The sequence below is a fragment of the Sorex araneus genome, chromosome 8, assembly GCF_027595985.1.
Source record: "Sorex araneus isolate mSorAra2 chromosome 8, mSorAra2.pri, whole genome shotgun sequence".
In the NCBI taxonomy this organism is placed as follows: Eukaryota; Metazoa; Chordata; class Mammalia; order Eulipotyphla; family Soricidae; genus Sorex; species Sorex araneus.
In genome coordinates, this window is record NC_073309.1 from 38,785,584 (window position 1) to 38,801,250 (window position 15,667).

General features: G+C 57.5%; 1 protein-coding gene across 2 annotated transcripts in view; it reads left to right on the forward strand.

Annotated features, from left to right (window-relative positions):
* Positions 1 to 1,060: 1,060 nt before the first annotated feature.
* The window catches only part of CHST8 (carbohydrate sulfotransferase 8), a 113,018-nt gene continuing 98,411 nt past the window's right edge, over positions 1,061 to 15,667 (forward strand). Inside the window, exon 1 of one of the 2 annotated variants that reach the window (XM_055145530.1) lies at positions 1,061 to 1,075. The gene's annotated coding sequence lies outside the window, so the exon portion shown is untranslated. Of the gene's footprint in view, positions 1,076 to 1,711; positions 2,052 to 15,667 lie in introns of those variants that run through there. The other variant, XM_055145528.1, reaches the window with a different exon arrangement.

Below are 15,667 nucleotides of genomic sequence, written 5' to 3' on the forward strand. Positions count from 1 at the left end.
AGCGTAAGTGTGAGTGTGTGCGCGCACACCCAGGGGACCGTGCATGGCACCACCAAGCTTCCCTCGACAACCAGCCCCCCAGCCAACCAGTGGTCAGGAGGAGGTTGGGACAGGAGTACACAGTCCGGACCTGTGGCTCAGTGTGTCTTTGCCCACTCCCCCTCACCCAATCTCCCATCATCTCTCCCCCACTCTGGCAGTTTGGGGAGGTGTTGGATGAAGATTACCAGCCCTGCTCCTCCCAGCGCTGGAGTGTCCACCTTGTCCACTCACACCCTCTGCCCCTGCCTGGGGTAGGCAGGGGTGATTTCAGCCACACACACTCTCTCCTAGACAGACAGCCAGTACCATGAACCTCAGTCTAGAACAGTCCCTGGACTCGGTGTCTTGTAGAGGGAGCCCCAGCACCCCTCTGGGACCGTTCGAATCCTGGCCATGCCCTTCTTCCAGATGGGAGGATTCCTGCAGCCCGGTGATGTTGCTCTGCCTCAGTTTCCTCACCAGGAGCAACAACGACCACACGGTTTTTAGAATTAAAGGACGGTCATGAACATCAATAGGTCACAGTTGGTGCCCTCTCGTCTCCTGTCCTATCTTTGAGACTCTGAGCTCACCTGGGCCATGAAGGCTTCCCTGAGAATTGGGGTACCATGCGAGCGGAGCCCTAGAGCGGGGGCTCCAACGCTTCCACTCCTTCCCATTCACATTCCCTCTTTCACATTCCGTTGGCCAGCTGAGGTCAGGCCAACAGTTCAGCAGATGAAATGAGAGCGGGGATGCGCATCCCTCTCTTCCGTAAATGGCTTCTCTGCAGGCTTTGCCAAGTGCTGGGTGAGCCTTCCTCAAGTTCAGTTTCAGGCGTGCCTGCAGAAAGCCCGCATCCTGGCGCCCGCTCGCCCCCTGCAGGCGGGGCTGCCTCTTCCGGGGAAGGACGGGGGGACTGGCACCTCGGCGGCGTCCACGCCCCAGACCGGCCGGGTGCTGAGTGACTCGGGATCTGCCACACCCACTGTTGCCGGGGCGCGCGCGTGGGCAGTTCCCGAGAAACCTCAGGGACCCCCGGGAGGTAACTCAGGTGCGAGGCTTGGGGGCACCTGACGCAAAATGCAGAGCCTCGGGCATGGATGGGGAGGGGTCGGGCGAGGGATCGGTGCAGACCACAGGGCTCGACGCTGCCCCAAGTCCTGGTCCGAAGCCCGCCGATGCGGTAAGCGCGGGCAGGACCCCTTAGAATCTTCCTGCGCATCAGTACCCGGAGTCTCTCCGGCCCGGTTCCCCCGCGGCGTCACTCCTAAGGCGCGCGCCCCTGCGGGGCTGTGGTCACAGCCACCGTTCCGGTGACGCCTTGTCCTTTTCTCGGGTCGGCGCCGGCGTGCGACCCACCGAGGCACTGGCAAGCACTCCGGCCTCGGTCTGGCGCCAAGTGGCAGCCGGGACTCGGGTTCTCAGCCGAGGCCCCCCGGACAGGCAGCCCCACCCCGCGGCCGGCCGCGCCCAGCAGCGGCTACTTCGGAGCTTCCCGCCCGTGGGGGCGCCGGGACCGCAGAGCGCGCGCGGGCCCGGCGGTGCCGAGCGGCTCCGAGGAGTGGGTCCCCTGCCCTCCGGGCCACCGCCGCCGCCGCCGCCACCGCCGCCGCCGCGGTCGCGGCCACCGCGGGGCGGGGCCCGGGACGGGGGCGGGGCGCGGGGCGGGCGCGGCGCTATTTGCAGCCGCGCCGGAGGCTCCGCTCGCACTTCGCTGGGAGCCCTCCCGGCGGCCGAGCCCGAGCCCGCCGCGCTGCAGCGAGCGGGCAAGCGGGCGGCGGCCGGAGGCGTGGGGAGGTGGGGGACCGACCCGGGCCGGAGGCTGCGGGGAGACGCCGCCGCCGCGCCCTCGCCCGCGCCCTCGCCCGCGCGCGCCGGCCGCTCGCAGCGGGAGGAGGCGCCGGGCCCGAGCGAGCCGGGGCGGACGTGCGGCAGGCTGCCCGGGCGCCCGGGAGCAGAGCATCCCCGCCGAGAGACCGCGCCCCGGCCGGGAGCTCCGGCCGCCCCGCGCGCGCCGGCTGCGCCAGGTGAGTGCCTGGCGCCCCCAGCCGCACCCCGAGCCCCGCCCGGTGCGGGTTCCCGGCGGCGAGGGGGGCGCCTGGAGGGTCCCGGGAGGGCGAGGGACGTCCCTTTCCTCCGGTCGGGAGATCGGGGGGAGCTGCGAGCCGCCGGCTGCCGGGGTCAGAGACTGGGCGCGCGGGGTTCCGGTCTGGCTGTACTTTGGGGACCTGCTGCGGGAGCGGGAACTTTAATTAGACTTTTGCTCCTTGGATTCTACTCGCTGCCGCGCGCCTGTGAACTGACTCCCCGCGGGTTCCCGAGGTCCCCGCGGAGCCTCTGCTCCTCGTCCCCGCCCCGGGTGCAAGGAGGGCTGGAGGCGGCGTCGGGCGTCGCAAGAGCCGGACTGGGGCGCCCGGGGTAGGGGAGCCCCCGGCTGGGCGCTGCCGCAGGCTGGGGGGGCTTGGGGCTCCGGAACCGCGGGCGGCGGACTGGGACGCAGGAGGAGATGATGATGGGTGGGGGCATGTGCACCCCAGGAGGTGCACCGCAGGCCACTGACCTATGTAGTCGTTGGGGATCCTGTGTTGGCGTCTGGGACCGTGTGCGGGATGTGTTGGGGGGGTGCGAGCCCCTCCCCCCCAGGCGGCTTGAGGTGTGTGGGGTAAGGGATGGAGGGATGCGTTCTTGCGGGAGCAGCTCTGGCCCCGTTGGTTTCTACTTCTCGCCCATCTGTGCTGCCCTTGCCGAGGCCAGGCGGCTTCACCGGCATAGGATCCGAGATCCAGGATCTCTTCCCCAGCGTGGGACTTTCAGAACTTTCGTGGGTCTCCAGGCCTGACCCTGCGGGTGTCTGCCCCTTAGCTCCCTCCTCAACTGTTTTGTTGGATCCGGAAGGGTTGGTTCCCACTCCCTGTCCTGTTGTCTTTTTGGGTACAAGGGTGGCCCCTGGGCCCTGGGGTCCTGAGTCGGAATTGGGCAGACTGCCAGGTCCTGCTCCCCTCTCAAGGCGGATCTGAGTGGAGGCACTCTCAGACTCCAGCTGAAATGGTCCTGCCACATCCCCACATCCCTGGGGGGACTTAAAGCTGCACCAGGCGACTTGAGCTGCCTCGTGAATTCAAATTCACACCACCCCTGTCCATCGGTGGAGGGTATTTCCTAAGCCCTGTTCTTTAACAGTGTAACCACTTTTCCCGATGCCCTGCATCTCCCGCCAACCCTCTGCCCCTGTTCCAAAAGCAATGCATGCAGGCCACAGGATGGGACGACACTTGGCCCCAGCAGCCCCTTCCACCTGCCAGGATGGAGTCTAGGGACCTTCTCTGGGTCTAGGGAGGAAAAGCATATACAGGAGCCTTGTCAGAGCTGCCTTGGGAAGTGACTCACAGGAGGCTATGGATCTTGGACGTGAGGAGCCAGAGACTGGCTGGCTGGCAGAGAACCCCAGCTTTCCAACACAGGAAACAAACATGCAAGAGTGACCCCCCCACCTATTGCCCGACCCCTTCACCCACAGTCAGGTGGATGGCACCGCTTCCTTGTTTACCTGGAACCAGACTCCACAGCAGTGAATTATGTTCTCCCGGTATTGATTTTTTTTAAAAGACCCCAAATTAAAAAGTCAAGGCTTTCTTAAAGCAAGGTCAAAGATGAATTATTTATAGAGACATCAATCAGTGGTCATGGGGGTGGGGAGGGACTGGTTTCTAAATCGCCTGAGCAGGCAAAAGGAGCAGCTTCCCAGTTCGCTGGCTCTGGCGGGGCAAGGCGCTGGCTTGTGCCAGGTCCCGGGCTCAGCCAGGCTTTGCTGGATGGTGGGCAGAGAAGGAGGCTTTGCACCCCAGCCTGCTGTTGGAGATGCCTCTTAAATCTTATAACCAGAACACCACTTGGGAAATTTCATGCATATTTGCTGTGTTTCCATAACGAACATTTACTGATTACAGAGTAGCAAGGGAATTTCATTTCTTAAAACATCCATTCAAATCTCTGTTTATAGATGTTCACAAGCCGGGAAAGTTGGCTAGCTATGGTTTCCTTTTCGCCACATGTTGTATGGTTGGGAAAGTGCCTGGTGGGCTCATCCGAGACTTGACCTTTAGTTCGCTTACGCTTCACTGAGTCAGATTCTCCTGATTGGAACCATCGTTCAGGTTGCTTCGCTGCTCTCCGCTCCGAGTTCATGCCAGAGGTGGCCTGATGGGCTTTTTGTGGTTTTGCTGATCGAAGAGATGGGCGCTGAGAGCTTTTAGCGTTGTCTGCTGATGCATCTGGTTGGAGGCGCCGGCAGTGGGTGCTGGAGTCTGGGGGAGAGTGGCACCCGGTTTCCTGCCTGGTCTGGAGTTTCAGATTCCTGCTTCCCCCCACCTCTAACTTCCACATGTTGTGGGGGGGGGCAGAGATTGCTGCGCTATCCTGGCGTCCAGGTGGGAGGGGACCTATGGGCATAAGGTGAGCCAAGGATTATGGCAGCTCTGTAATGAACCAGGGGTCACAGTGCGAATCAGCAAACACTTGAAGCCATGTTGGCCTTCCAGCCAATCAGAAAGTAGTGAGTTATAAAGGGGGGATTGATATAGTAGCTGGCCCAGGAGATCAGCATGCCACAGGACAGTGGGAAATAAACCAGTGCCAGGAGGGCGGAATGGATGTATCCACGGCGACACGTCTGGGGACTCAGGAAGTTTTCTCTGGGCTGGCAGCAGCTTGTATGGTGACGACCTGGTGATGATGGTTCCTAGAATCATAGCTGGGACCTGCCTGAGCTCAGAGCAGCCAGGTTCCCTCCTGGGAAAAGGCTGGACCCTAGCAGAGGTGTCCCTGGGCTCCGGTGTGAGGTTGGGGGTGGGGAGGAGGGTTCGGGGGAATGGCTGCACATCAGCTCCGCGAGACGCTGTCTCATTTCTCCCAGGCTGCTGGCGGTGTGACCTGCACTCGGTAAATCACCGTGGCAGAAGATGAGACTTACAGATCGGCCGTGGGGAAAAGTTGTGACTTTTACCCTCGACAAAACTACCTGTCATTTGTGATCTGGAGCTCTTGCCTGCTGGCCACGGAGCAGCCTCCGCCCGCGTCCGGGTGGGCTGAGGTGGGAAAGGCTCCCTGATTCCAGGCAGGGGGTCTGTGTGCCAGCGAGGGGCTGGGGGATGGAGTGGGGGGGCGCACATGGCTTGGGGTGCCCACCCCCACTCTAGCAATTGTGCATTTCCGGAAAGTAAGTGCTGCTAGTGCAGGATGCATGTGTCTGCCAGACCATGGCAAGAGCTGGTCCCGCAAGTGGCATCCACTTATTATTTTGGGGGGGTGGTGGGGTGATACCCAAGCACTGCCTTTGGACTACTCCTAAGCTCTGTGCTCCGGGGTTGCTCCTGAGGGTGCTCAGCGGGACTCTATGGTGCTGGGGATGAAACTAGGGTCGCTACATAAAAGGCAAATGCCTGAACCCCTTTACTAGTTCTCTAGTCCCAAGTGACAGTTCTTTTCTCTTCTTTTCTTTTCTTTTCTTTTCTTTTCTTTTCTTTTCTTTTCTTTTCTTTTCTTTTCTTTTCTTTTCTTTTCTTTCCTTTTCCATTTTGGTTTTTTTTTGGGGGGGCACACCTGGAACTCAGGGGTTATTCCTGGCTCTACACTTAGGGATCACTCCCAGCAGTGCTTAGGGGACCATATGGGTGCCGGGGATTGAGCTCAGGTCGACCCTGTGCAGGACCAATTCCCTATGCACTGGACTATCGCTCCGCCTTCCCCCACCCCCAAGTGACGTTTCTTTGCATTGAACGAGAGTCATCCATACTGAGCCACAGGATTCTCCAGTCCACATTCCTGGGGCCAGACCTCCATCCCTTGTTCTGCCATCTAGTAACATTTAGCGAACATCTCTTGGTGTCTGTTACTGTGCCGGAAACTCTTAAGTGATTGAAGTGGTCCCTGTCTTTTTGGGATTTATAATTTTGGGGGACAGAGATGCTCTCGTCAGCCCCCACTCGCTGATTCATTCTGTCAGGCCGTGCCATTGCCAGATAACCAGTATGTGTGGTCTCTAGGCTCTGCCGCCTGTTAGGCAGCTTCTTCACCTGAACGACCCGGCTGGCCGCTGGGGGGTCCGTGGAGCCGAGCTCCTAGAACCAAACCAGGGGGTGGGGAGGAAAGAGCTTGCTGGGCGCAGGTCCTGCCATTGATGTGCATGTAGCGGGGACACAGCGCCCATCTCAGTGTGGTTGTGGAATGGAGCAGGAGAGGTAGCTGAGGATGCACGAGGAGTCTTAAAACTCCAAAGAACTGGGCCTGGGTCTGACCAACATTGCAAAGTAGGGGGACAGGATGACAGCAGTGGTCCTGCAGGAAGATGGCAGTGGTAGTGGGCATCTAGGAAGTCAATGCCCAGTGCCCAGGGCCGTATCAGGAGCCTCTTTCCTCGGGGGGTGCTGCCCAGACATTCGGCCTCTGGTTCATCCACAAAGCCTCCTGGTCCCCAGCAAGTTTCACCTGTCACCCACGTACATTGCACCTGGCAGCTGGCTGGCACCTGCCCCACTCCTGTCCCTGTGCTCAAGCCAGCCCTCTGTCCAGGTGCCCTGTCCTCCCTCTCCGACTGTTGGGATGGCTCTTTTGGAATCTCTGTTCCAGGCTTGGGGGTCCCCAAACTCTCCCAGGGCCATGAATTTCCTGGGGCTGCCTGCAGCTCAGCTCACACTTGGGATTTCCCCCCCACCCCGGGGTAGCAGGGTCTTCCTTCCTGGTGGGGGTGGGGAGCGGATCTGTGAGTCACCCCGCTTCGATGTGGTGCCCACACTGCTGGCTGCAAGCCCTGCGTGAGCAGCCGCCGACTGTAGGCACGGGCCCAGGTCGCTGTCACCTTGTCCTCACTCTGCCTGGGCCTGAGCCAACTCCTCCCGGGCTGGGCCAGCCCGGGGCCGAGCAGGATGAGAGCCAAGGAGAGGAAGCCAGGGGTCCAGAGCATCTCCTCGGGCCGGGCAGGGGGCCCTTGGCTGCACCACTCAGGCCTCCTCTGTTCTGGCCACTATCCTTGTCACCATGGGTTATGAATGAGCCAGGGCTTTTCCCTGGAAGGGGCCACACAAGCACCTGCTGCTCGGAGCTTCTTGCCCGGGCTCAGGTTGGCACACCCGTGGCAGACCGTTTGCCGCTGCTCTTGAGGCTGTCCATCTTTGGGGCTGACTCATCCCCCCGGGCAAGACCCCTCTGCCCAAGCCTATGACTGCGGAGGCCCTTCTTGCCTGGAGCTTTGGTTTTTGAGAGGCACCCCCCTCCAGCGTCCAGAAACGCCCATGGCGTCTGTCCTGCCAGGCCAGGGTGCAGATGCCCCGACAGCCGTCTCTGGCCACAATGACCCAGCACAGGCTGGGATTCTGATTGCTGCTGGTGGGTAGATGGAGCCCCGCTGTGCCATCTGTCTACACCCGTGGAACTGCGCCTGGTATAGCGCTCACCCGTGCTGGTTGAGCCCTGGTAGTTAGTCTCTGCCAACACCACCCTCTGTGATATCTCTGCTTTCAGTGGCATGACCTAGGGCTAAGCTTTCCACACTTGCTCCTAGACACGACTCTAGAGTGGGGTGCACAGCTTGTCATGTGGTCTGTCTACACGGGCAGAGTTTAGTGGGTGCAGTTCCCGGACAGGCCATCAGTTTGCATAGGATGCTGGTAAGGTGGTCGGATCAGGGTTTCGATCATTTAAGATCAGTGCCTTGGCTCCTCAGACCCCCTTACCAGAGGGTCCTCACTGCTTCCTCCCCTTGCCCCTCTGACCCCATAGTCCGGCTCAAGTGGCATTCCCACAGCTCTGCCCCTGAGGGCCCTCAGGTTCCCTGTCTTCTTTCTCCAAGGCCGGCTTGGGGCCGGGAGTGGTGTAGACATGGGCTGGGTGAGCGGGTACCAGTGGCCCTCCCCTGTCGTGGTGGTGATGGTGCTGGGGGCCATGTCCGTGCTCCGCATGGATCACCGCCCCGGTATGCGTCATAAATCCTGTTGCCCGCGACTAGGTCCGTCTTGCCGTCTCACGCCTCCATCTCCACCAATATTATTTCACTTCCTGAGGGTGAGCCTCATCTGCAAATTTAATTTCTCAACCATTCATCCCCGTGAAAGCACAATTTATGCCCGTTCCCGAACTCTTCCCAGTTCCCCCTGCCATGAATTAAAGTTGCTGGACAGCTACCCCGCATGGCCACGCCGCTGAAGCCACTCACTGCGTCCCGTTTCCCCACCATCACTGAACCATGTTTTCAGCAGGTTCAAGTCTTCGTTTTCCTTTTTCATCCCTAAATGGGAACAACTGAACCGACCCCCAGAGCCCACCTGTATTGTCAGCTTCGCCCCTGCCCCCACCGCCACCAGTGGCCCTGTCACCTTGTGCTTAATCTCTCCACTGAGGCTCGGTCCTCCGTCTCAGGCCCAGCTTGATGCTCACGTTTCCTAGAGAGCATGTACCCCTCCCCCGCCACCCTCCAGGCTCTGCTCCTCCGAAGTAGTTTCCCCCTGCTGCCTTTCCCCCGTCTTACCGTCACTGTCCCACATTTTCAGACCTTTCATTCCCAGTACACCGAAAAGTTTGTGTGCTGTCATGGTGAGCTCCTGTAAACGCCGGAGACCTGAGTGCCCGCCAGGAAGCCAGAATGAGGATGGGACCAGCCTCCCCAGGGCCCCTGGCAGCCCCCAGGCTGTGCATCCCCACCATGGCGCATTTCTCTCCATGCCCAGAGTGATACGGGTTGAAACTTGATGTCAGTGGGTTCTTACATGTGAACATGTGTGCACTGGTTTCCCCTCCAGTCTCACACAAACTGCAGTCACTCGCTCACTCATTGCCGTCCAGGGACTATTGGGTGAAGAGACCCCAATGTGCTTCTCTGCTCTCCTGTTGCCAGAGTGGGGGGATTGTTTTGGTTCCGGGGCCGGTAGAACCATGCAGTGGGCCCATCCAGCAGACGTCTCTGATGCGCGAGGCTCACGGGATGCAGTGTCCTCCCTGGAGGGTCATCTGCAGCCTTCTTAAGCAGGTGCTCAGGCTCTCTCCCTTCCCCTGTCAGAGGGTCCCAGTTGCTCTCCGTGCTCTGCATCTCTATCTTTTCCTTTCTCTTCATCTTTTTCTTTCCACTGTTCTCTGAGTGCATGGGGCCAAAGATTTCACCCTGAGTTTTTTTTTTTTCCCTTTCACTTCCTTTTCGTGGTGGGATGGGGGTAGGGGGATGCCCAGGGTCCTACGTGCTTGGGTTTCATGCTCACATACATGGTTGCAGCAGAGCTGGGGGGTGGGGGGTGCCGGGACACTCGGCGCCTGGACGCTCTGCCACTGAGCCACCTCCCTGGGCCCTCATCCTGGGGTTTTAATTTTATTTCCCAGATGACTAATATAGTACGTTTTTTGCCAAGGATATTTTGAACCTGAAAACATTATTCAACAAATCTGAAAATTCCCTCTCATCTCCATATTGTAGATGTCTGAAATGAGCAGGGGTGCTGCTTTGGAACCGGCTCTGATGCGAGGCAGAGGGTAGAACACGCAGGCGCTGCCCCAGTGCGGTTGGGGGACCGGCCCCAGAATCCCCTGGGGTGCCAGAGTCCCCACGTGGATCCCCGTGGCCTGTGAATCTCTCGGGGGCTCCCCGTGCTCTCCCCCTCCCCGAGCATTGAGACTCCACCCGCCTGTCATAACAGCTATTGTGGTCCCAGTGCCTGGGGCCGTGCCGAGTGTGGGGGATACATCTCTGCCCACAGACGGAAGGAAGGAGGCTGCCCGCTCAGCCTCTGTCCTCTCGTTGACCTGACAGCCTGCTCTGGAGGCCACACCCTCATCCCCGGGGGAGTCCTGCCCTGGTGCTCCATCCCCTCAGCCCGACCTCTCCCCACTGCACGGCCCAGGCCCACAGATTCTTGCAGGCCCCGGACACCGTCCCCCACCCCCGCTGACTGCAGGCTTGAAAGCCTCCCCTACATGACCTCAGCCCCCCAAGGTTCTTTTCCCTTGCTTGAGCCAGGCCCTGAGGATGGAGGCAGGTGCTTCCTCTTTGAATCCTCTCTCTGGCCCTAAATGCCACCTTTTCTTAGATGATGTGACCACTGGCCAGGGGAAGGCAAAAAGAGCCATGGTCTGCCCTCCCTTCCCCCTCAGCCCTGCCTCCCTCTGCCTCCTCCTTCCAGCAGGACCTAGTTATTCCAAAAGCAGCTTTGCTGGGGCCTGAAGGCCAGGTCCTGGGGTTCAAATCTGGATTCTGTCCTTGACTGGTTTGGAGAGGCTCTCTGGGAGTTGCACAACCATGCTCTTGGGTCACGGAAGTGGCTGGAGTGGGGGATAAGGGAGGCAGTCCTGGATGGGGGCTCAAAGAGGGGCCTGGGAGGGGCATGACACCTCGTGGCCCACTCAGTGTGAGTCTCCGCCACAAGGATCCTCCAGTGAGGGCTCAGGCTCCGAGTCCGTGGGAGACCTTGGTGGGGCTGATCTGACATCCAAGGATGTGCAGGCATGACCAGAATTAACGGTGAGTTATGGAAGGCTTCCTGAAGGAGGTGGGCTTAGGACTGTCCATCAGAGGTCAGAGGTGAGACCTTTTCCTGGTGCTGGATGAAGTTCTCTTCAAGCTCCTTGACCATGGACACCAGTCACTGTAAAATAGGGCACCCAAGAATGCACGACACACACAATTGTTTATGTGAGGTGGAGGCGGGTGTGCAAGATGGAAGAGCTAAAAGCAGTTTGGGGAAAACAACACCTTTTCTCTCTCTCTCTCTCTCTCTCTCTCTCTCTCTCTCTCTCTGTCTCTCTCTCTCTTTGTTGGGAGACAGATTAGAAAGGTTTATGCTCCTCTGTGATAACTAATATGAAAGGTTTATCAGAAAAAAAATTTTTTTAAAAAAAGAAACCCTGACAGTTTCTCCAGAATTGATTTGAAGACTTGGCAGTTTTGAGGGATCATTCAGTAACGTTTTATGGGTCGATGCTAATTTGATGCAGCAGACCCATGCATCGCGCCAATTTACTGCCAAACCAACATTAAGCACGGACCTTGCGTGCGAGGTTTATAGGCGGACAGCTCATAAAGATGCATGCTTGACAAGTATTCTGCTTCTCATCGGATGTGCACTGTGGAGTGTTTACTGAACCACCCTTGCCTTCCACGCTCGAGCACTGTTGGGGGCTGGGAGGGGGGCTTCTGCCTGGATGCCCCGTGGATCTTCAGTTTCACTGCTTTTGATCCAGGGTCTTGGGGAGGCTTTATCTCGCAGACCTGTGGGGTGGGGCAAGAGAGGAAACCCCCAGGAAAAAAAGGTGGACTGCCACCTGGGACCCATTTACAAATAACCCATCACCCAAACCATGAGAAGGCCAGGGCTCCTTCTCTTCCTGATAGGGTCACCTTCTTCCAGAGTGCCCCTAAAACAAATCACAGGTCATCCCCAGCTGCAGTCTGTGGTCCCAGGGAAATATAATCTCTGCTTTCATTTTTGTTTCCTGGGCGGGAGTGTGATGGATCACCACCTGTCTCTCTCCGTCCAAATACGCTGTCAGAGGCTCGTCAGCAGGGAGATCACCAAGCTTTGTTTTGCACATCGGAAAGTGTTTAACAATAAAAATCATCACATCTCCCGTCTTTCACCCCTTGAAAATCCTCGGCTGCGTGTTTCCCACAAAGGACAAGTGGGCTTTCGTGGTATTAGTCTCCCCTGCACCCCTCCAGCCCCTGGGTCCTCCCCCTCCCGGTGTTAATTACCGGGGCCAAAAAAACGGAGAAGCTCGCTGGAGGGCGGGGAGCAAGTGCGCAGACCTCTGTCAGCACAAAGCCTCGTGGGTTTTCGCTAGGGAAAATTTGATCTTGGGCAAATGTCAAGGCGTTTTTGAAATCTGTGTTATGATATCAGCTCATTGCCAGGGTAGGGCTTCATCTAGATTTCATAAATATTGTATGGAGTGTTGATACCACCACCTCGGCCAGTTGGAGAAGACAACGGCCACCCCTGACACACACTCACACGCACACGCGCGTACACACACACACACACACACACACACAGCACTCTCAAAAACAGACACACTTACACCATCGCAACTGCAATCTATTGCAGGGTTGTCAGCAAAGCCAATTGGTGATATTTCAATCACAATGTTCTTGTAACAAATTCCATTCAAATTCTGTCGGGAAGGGAGTTAAGGCTTCCTCCTGCAGCTGGGAGAATGATATGCTAAATGTAGCTTCCTGGGGCCCTGGCAGGCATCCAGGGCTTTGTAATTTATACTTCTCCTTCCCTCCTGGTTCTCGTGGCGACCTTGGAACCTCCACACTGGTGACTTCCCCTGTGGTCCCCTGTCTTCTCTGGTGGGGTCCTGTCCCCGAGGGCTCACCGCCACACCCCACAGGCCGGAGCTGTGAGGAAAGGGCGTTTACAGCACGCAACAAGATTGCCGGGGGTTGATCTTGCCTCTGAAATCCGTCAGCCCCCAAAACCGTCAAAAACTGTGTTTAAAGGGGCCTCGTGGATGCCAGGAGCCTTCTCCAGCTGCAGCGCCCAGCCAGGGCATCCTGGAAAAGAAGGGGAGGGACACGCTGCAATTCCCCTCATCAGCTCTTTTTTTTTTTTTTCCTGGCTGAGGAATAAACAAAATGGCCCAAACCGCCGCCGTTCCAGGTTGGAGCAGAGGAGTGGCGTGTAGGAAAGATTAATGTACAATTAAAACCCGTGTACGGTAAATTGCAGGGTGACAGCCATCTAATGCAAACACCGCAGACGTGTAATTAAGAGGAGTTACGGGCTCTCCGGGGTGGATTTGCGGAAGAAAATGCTAGAGAGCTGTCTGTGGCGCAGAGGGCAGGGGTGAGTGTGGGGAGGCGTGGGGCGGGGTGGGGTGCCCCCAGCCCCCCTCCTCCTGTCTGGGGAGTGGCGTGGAGGTGCCCGTGCAGGTCTGCGACTCATTCCCTGCCTCCTGCTCACCTTCGGTGCTGTGACGACAGGCATCCACAGATGGATTTCTTTTTTTTTTTTGCGTTCTTAATTTCTCCTGCTTTGTCAGCTTTTTAAGGAATATGTTACATTATGTGGAAATTGGATGCTAACAAGATTTGTATGAATAAATTAGACTCTTAACTTTTTATGTTATTACAAAATTGAAATGGACTCTAATGACAGTCAGAATTAATGTTCTGTTTCAAATAAATGCCGGGGATGTGACTGAGTTTCCCCATGCTAGCTCTTCATCCTGGCCTCCAGTCTTTTCTGGAGGCTTCCCCGGGAGGTTACCCCAAGAGGGCGTCTCCCTGGGACGCCTGACATCCAACCCGGCAAGCTGGGCCACGCTCTCCCTCTGGGGCTGCTGGGAGAATCTGCCCCATGTCCTGCACTGACCACCTGTGGGACCAGCTGGGGAGTAACCACCTCCCCCTCACCTCCTCAAATCCTCCAGGGGTTCTTTCCTAGCAGGGGGTCTCCCCAATAAACTCAACATTGGGGCAGCTCAGCTCAAGCCTCCCTGGTACTGTTTCTGCCCTGTGAGTGCCCACTGGTGAGTACCCGCACCCCAGAAGCAGCACTGTGCTTCCTGACCTCCCCCATCGGTGCTGACTGGTCAGGAGCCCCAGTCCAGCCTGCCCCACTCAGCCCTCCTGCAGCTGGACACCAGCAGGACCAAAGCCCACCCCTGTCCCCCCAATCTGAGTGGCCACACCCCCTGTGCTGGAGGCCTGGGGGACTGCAGACCTGGAGGGATTGTGTGTGTGTGTGTGTGTGTGTGTGTGTGTGTGTGTGTGTGTGAGGAAACTGGATGATCCGGAGGGGGAGGGTAGAATGGGGATTCGGGGTGCTGGGGTGTGGGCATCGGGTCCCACATGGGAAGGACGAGGAGTCTGGTCCGGGGGGAACAGACAGCAGGAGGCGGGGATGTCCCAGTGTCCCTGCCTGAAGGCCAAGAGCTAGCAAAGTGATATCTCAGGACGCCATGGGGCCTGGGTGGGCTGGAGGTTGAGATCAGGAGGACTGTGATATGGAATATCATCCCCTCCGGAGCCCGGACACCAAACTTTTCGGTTACTTTTTAAGTTCACTCCTCAGTGTCTCCATGAACGACGTCTGGCAGGGCCATCCTGGAGCCCACAGTGTCATTAGCCTGAACCCGGAAAGGCCAGAGCCCGCCCCCCACCCCCGAGACTGCAGGCCCTTGGTGGCAGCGCTGTCTCTGCAGCCTGCCCCCTGCCCACTGTCCTGAGGTCCATGGCGGCTGCAGAAGTGCTGGCCAGTGGGGCCGTGAGCCTCCAGCCGCCAGCCGGCTCGGTCCTGAGCTAGATCTGGCGTCAGTCGAGCCCTGCCCACTTGGCCAAGTCAACATGGGGTTCTCTGGATGAGTGGGAACCGCAATAGCCTGTGTGAGCCCCAACCCCCACGTGAGGGCTCTCCCCCACCCCCAACCTCCCAACCCGTCCCTTCCTAAATCTGAGCCATTCCCCGCAGAAATCCTTCCCAGGAGTCCAAGGAAAGTGAAAACGCTCTTCCCCCGGCGCGGCTCCTCTACTCTGTCAGAGGCGTAGCTTAGCTCTGACACCTTGGGTACCCGGGCTCATAAGTCATGCTCATTTGATAGAGAGGCAGTAATTTGTATGCCTCCTGCACATAACCTGCTTAATCACTTTATGTATCAGAAACGCTGCTCCGTGGTAATGGATCCGTTTCCCTCTCGCTTTTGACACCTGTGTGGCATGCCTTGCTCTGAATTTATCATAATTTATGTAAGCGGTTCCCTGTTGGACATTTTGGCGGTTTTTCATTTTTGTTTTTCAATTTTACAGAACGTAGAAGTGAACATTCTCGCTGTATTCCTCTATGTCACTTCAGGATAAATTCCTGGGAGTGGAGTCTTTGGCTCAAAGGGTATGCATGGTTTTAAGACTTAATTCCTGCTCACAAATCACCTTCCAAGGAGACCCAGAGGTGCCTGCGCGCGCCGTCTCGCTCAGATTCACGCCAGCAAATCTTCGTTTAAAGCAGAAACTTTCTCAATTGTCTAGGTTAAAGAGGGGCAGGCTTATTGCTTTTATAAGCGTAACTTTTCTTTTCATTAAACTAATATATACCCATAGATTTTTTTTATATAGAGCTGGAGAGATAGTATGGTGGGTAGGGTGCTTGCCTTGTATGTGGCTGATCCGGGTTCTATCTCCAGCACCCCCAAACCCTACCAGGAGTGAACCTTGAGACAGAGCCAGGATTGAGTCCTGAGCACAAGTGGGTCCCCAATTTCTTTTTAAAACAGCCGAGATAATGAAAGAGTGTTATTAACCTGGCAACAAAACTATAGATACCCCTTATATTCTTGGAGCTGTTCCTGTGAGTGCCACCACCTCTGCGTCTGTGACGGGGCTGGCCCTGCCCTGTGAACTGGAACCAGTTATCCCAGCATCATTCAGGAACCCTCACTGTTTGCTCTCTGGTTTTCACACCATTTTTTTTCTCTTTTTTTTGGGGGGGGGGTCCATACTCAGCAGCACTCAGGGGCTGGGTATGTGCTCAGGGGTCAATACTGGCAGTATTCAGGGGGACCATATGTGATGCTGGGTTTCAAAATGAGGCCAGTCACAGGCAAAGGCAAATATTTTAATCCTTATACCATGCCTCCAGCCCTATTTCCTGGTTTTCGCATGTTAGCT